The sequence below is a fragment of the Propithecus coquereli genome, unplaced genomic scaffold, assembly GCF_000956105.1.
Source record: "Propithecus coquereli isolate 6110/MARCELLA unplaced genomic scaffold, Pcoq_1.0 Scaffold224, whole genome shotgun sequence".
NCBI lineage: Eukaryota > Metazoa > Chordata > Mammalia > Primates > Indriidae > Propithecus > Propithecus coquereli.
Genome location: NW_012147634.1, coordinates 721,610 through 726,906, shown reverse-complemented (window position 1 = coordinate 726,906; position 5,297 = coordinate 721,610).

Here is a 5,297-nt window from a genome sequence, read left to right as displayed (position 1 = left end):
GCTGGTCTCAAACTCCTGAGCTCAAACAATCTGCCCGCCTCGGCCTCCCAGAGAGCTAGGATTACAGGCGTGAGCCACCGCGCCCGGCCGGGAGGTGTTTTTTTATAGTCATTTATTAACAAAAATAGATCATTCTTTGTGATCCTGGAGTACACTTACCAATAACTTTTTACTGCTAGACACTGAGTATTTAAAATGTTTCCAAAGATCTCTGAATCACAAAATCAGACAAGTGCTGGCATTACCTTATAGGGCTAGATTTTCTACTTTCATTCTCTTCTTTCTTTCTTTATCAAGCTTTCAATACAGTTTCCCCCTTGTGCTCCAACTCAACATGCCTGAACTTCGTGGCAAAGCCTCGGTCTTCCTTGATGGCCAACTCTTAATCAAGTAACGGCCTTGTCCTCTACCTTGTTTTTCTTCTCCCCAGGTGAGGACGGTGGTGTACAGAGTATGCTGACTTTCACGAGCCCTGTAAATGGACATGATAATAATCAGTCCTCCTCTGGTCACCTCCCTTCTCAGAAATACCACTGCTCAGTGCTAGCCAGCTTTCTGTCCTGTTTTTGATCTATTGTTTTTTCCTATATGGGTAACATGATATGATTCTTGCAGATGAGAATCCAGTTTATTCCTTCTTTTCGTTATTCCTTCTGAAAATTCTTTGTTTCTTTTCTAAAGGCTTGTAACATGCGAGCATCAGTCACTTTCTATCACAGGGTCTCCCTACTTGATTTTTCCCTTTTGTTTTCATTATTATTTTTTATAGTGGTAAAATTTATGTAACATAAAGCTCGTTCTTTTAATCTTGTGAAGTGTATAATTAAGTGGCATTAAGTACCTTTACAAAATTGTGCTATCCATGTCCAGAACTATGTCATCATCCTGAACAGAAACTCCGAGCCCATTAAAAAATAACTTCCCGTTCTCCTCTCCCCGGCTCCTGGTAACCTCTATCCTACCTTTTGTCTCTATGACTTTGCCAGTTCTAGGAACCTCATACAAATGGAATCCTACAATATTTGTTCTTTTGTGTCAGACTCAATTCACTGCATTTACCATAATGTTTTTCAGGTTTATCCTTGCTTAATTTTATAATCTATATTTCTTATTAGGCATCTGCAGTGGAGCTTGCATTTTCTCTAGTGCCCTTTTGTAGAATGAAGCTCACCTTTTTATTTATGACCATCTTCCTTTTTCAAAAAAAAAAAAAACCGAGTCTGTTTATCCTAAAAGTATGGGTTCTAGCATCATTTTTGGTTGGCATTTACCAGCAGGTGAATAGAATTTTGTGTGTTGATTATTCGTCCTATGACTCATGTACAGGGCATCACGGAAATCTCTGCTATCATCTTGTTCCATAACCAGCCACAGCAAGTAGAGTTTTCCCAAAATATTTTAGGAGTCTCTTAGAATTTCTCCAAGAGCTCTCTTTCTAGTTCCTTCTAGAAGCAATCTTTAAAGCTGAAGGCCTTAGAAGGGAGGGGAAGTACCTGTTAGAAGTTGTATTGATTTGGCCTTATCTGCTAGGCAACTATCTCTTCAGCATTCTGTCATTAACATGGTTATTGTTTTTTCTCACATAATCAGTGAAGAAAATCAGTAGATGCTGGGGTTGTAAAAAAGTTTAAAGGACAGGGGAATCTTTTAATCTCCTTTAACTATATTTTGTTTCCTAACCCTATGCCTTATATCTGACAAGGCAGCTGCGTTTGATTCCCTGCCAAAGGGGGGAAGAAAGCCAACAATCCTCCGATAGATATGGTTAGAGCGGGCTGATACCATGGCTGTTGCTTATCTATGAATCCAGGCTGCATATTGATTTATTAAAGTTGTGGAGAAGTTAATGTAGCCTTCAGGCAAAGTTAAGTAGTGTAGCCAAATCACTAGATCAAAAGAAACCCAGTGACTATGGATTCCTTTTCTATCATTGGAAAGTCACACTAACTTGTAAACTGCTTGAAAATAAGGCTTGTGCTCTACGGCTGCCCAACTTATCAAAAACGAGGATCTCATTCATATATATACTGCGCACACATGATTTGAAAACATCTAGGTAGCCACTAATTCTTCTTTTCCTTCTTTTTAAAACTTTGCTATTAGTACTAATTAGTGAATTATGTTTTTTAAAAATATATTATTTTCTTTTCTTTTATATATAACAAATTCCATCCACTCAGAAAGAATGGAGACTATGTGTTGTTTTTACTGAATTTGCAATTTAATTGGCCAAGCTTGGCTTCATTTCCAAGTTCAAAGTTACTTAAGCAAAATGGGAAACATAAATAACATTGTGTATCTCCTTTGTAGGCAGATAAAATAGAAAGTACACTTATAGAACAATAAGCTTTGCATATTCATTTTGCCTCAACTCGTGGTATTACATTCCTCATCCATCATTAGGCATTCAGAAAGTTATGTTTAAAAAATGGCTCACACTATAGATCTAAAGAATGAAGAAATGATTGTTAAGGATGGAGCTTTAACTCCTCTGCCTTTCTTGAAACTCTGTTTCTAATTAAGAACTTGAAGCATTCGCCCCATGTTGCTGCTGGCTGCTGAATTTTCCAGAATGGAACCTTAACAGCAACCTTAAACTCCACGGCTCAAATGATCCTCCTGCCTCAGCCTCCCAAGAAGCTGGGACTACAGGCGCACGCCACCACGCCCAGCTAATTTTTTCTATTTTTAGTAGAGATGGGGGTCTCACTCTTGCTCAGGCTGGTGTCGAACTCCTGGCCTCAAGCAATCATCCCGTCTTGGCCTCCCAAAGTGCTAGGATTACAGGCGTGAGCCAACACACCTGGCCCAGAATGAAAGTTTTTAATCAATATTAAAAAATAAAGTTTTCTATTTCGAGTTCTTTATTCAGTCTCTACTTCCTTGAGTACCACAGATTCTTCGTTTCAAATGTAGTCAAGCAAATGTTTGAAAGAAATTTTGTTAAGCCCTGCTTCCTATTTGAATATCAGTAAGCAAAATTCCTTCTTGCAAAATGTTAACAATTTGGCAAGGGTCAGGGGGAAGTAAGGTGGATATACATACTCTATGATTAAGGCCAAGTGGAGAAGGTAAATGCTAAGGGGTGGTACAAAGTGCTGTAAATGGTCTAGCAGGGGAAGAGATTCGGTGCCCTCAGAGGGATAAGGAATAATTTTAGATGATAGCATTTGAGATGGATCTTGCTACTCAAAGTCTAGTGTGCATCAGGATTACCTGGAAAATTTGTCAAAATACAGATCGCTAGGCCCCATACTCAATATTTTTGATTTAATAGGTCTGGGATGGGGCCTAAAATTTGTATTTTTAACAAGTCCCCAGGTGATTCTGATACTGTTTTTTCAGAGACGACACCTGGAGAACCACTGTTCTAGAGAGATTGAAGGACGTGGATAGTGTTCAGTTCAGACAAAGAGAATGAGCAAATTTGAGAGATAAGAAACTGAAGGGCACTTTAAATAATAATAATAATGAACTTTTTGAGTTATTTCAGTTTTGCCAATAAGGAGATAAATTTTCAGAGGTTAAAGAACCTGCGTAAGGTCACGGAGCTAATGAGTGGCAGAATGAGTGTTTGAACCGTGGAGTCAACAACTCAGAACCTTAAGTCCAACTGCCATGATGGACGGCAGCAGACAGTACACCTGATTGACGCCGGCACTTGGTCAGGGAGTAACGGGAGTCCAGGCTTAGGGTGTAGGTTGCAGGTGTATTTCTCGGGGCTTAAATGCCAGGGTAAGGGACTTTGTACTTTGGTTGTCAATAGAGATATATTAAAAATTTCTGAGCAGGATTAATTGATTGAGTAGCAATGTATGTAATCAAGAGGGGGAAAAAGATGGAAACCCAGTTAGAAGCTTTTATAAGATCCCAAGTAAAAGGAAGGAAGGAATAAGTTAGGGCATTTGCAGTTGGAATGGGGTGCGAGGAATGGAGGTAAGAGCTGTTTTGTGGGTTGGCTACAGCGATGATTCTCAATCTTTCCATGATTCAAAAGATTTGGTTTATAAAGCAAACTGAATTTAGCTAAACAAAGAGAAACATGTTCCATCTGAGATAATTATTTTTCCTATTATGACACAAATCTAGATGGTAACTAACAGTTCATAATCATCAAGGGTTCAACAACACTGTCCTAGTTTGGTAAGGATAAGCACCGAATGTGAGCAAATGTGCAGATATTTTAAAATAGTTTACTGTTTTCCATATCAGATCCCTGTTGTTGTGCCTACGTCCAAGGTCAATCCCATGATCAACATTTTAAATTTAAGTCTCATCTACATTCATGTTTCAGGAGTTCTTCTGATGCCGTCAAAGGCCAGTGGAATATCTTAATAATCCTGAGACAATAAGTGTTACCATACTGATATAAAAGAATTTCAGCCAAAATGAAGAAACCTGTGTGGTTTTATGAGTGAATATATAATTTCCACTAGGTATTTTAAACATTGAATGTATTTTTCCTGTTTTTTTGGTTCTAAAACTCCAGGATTTTGCTACCTGATAATGTGTGTGGGGCCAATGAGTAGGAGTTAGACAAGACTCTCTAGGTTCAGGTTTGGGTGTTTTGGAGGAGGGTGAAGTATGACCAAGACAGGAAGGTCCGAAATGCTGCCGGGAAGGGTTGATGCAGAGGTGAGGTGGAGAAGAGAGGCGTGCTGAGCTAGCTCCTTAGCGCAGGGCCCGTGGCGGGATATTGCCACCAGTCAGCCCTTAGAAAAACAGGGAGCATGGAAGCCTTTGGGAGTCCAAAAAAACTACATCGATATTTCTCTCCAATGTGAAATATTTTAACCTGATGAACTTATAGAATGCAATTTTCAGATAAAATAGAACTTTTCTAGTGGTGACGTATAAGTTCCACTTACACTTTTTGTCACTGCTCATACTCCCAAATGCTATGGAAAACATAGGATCATGATTTCTTTTAGACATAACAGTAGCAGCCCACAATACGTGGTCATGAAATAGTCAAGCAACAGGCCTCCAGTAGCTGCAGCTGGAGAAAACACTGGGTAAGGTGATCCAATTTCTCTCCAACAGGATCCAGTTTTTCCTCTACAGTCACATTTGACCTGGAAGTCTGTCATTCTCCTGCTATCAAGAGCGAGGGCACCAGAGAGGGGAATCTTTATAGAAACGAGTATTTTGCAGAGGACGTGGGAAAGAGGAGCATCTTTCCCGATGTGTCAGTACCCATGCCATAGCAAATTAGGAGCAACAATAGCTAGAGCTACAAATACAATTCATTATGTATATTTGGAAATTGAATTTTGAGCAATTACCATCAGAGATAC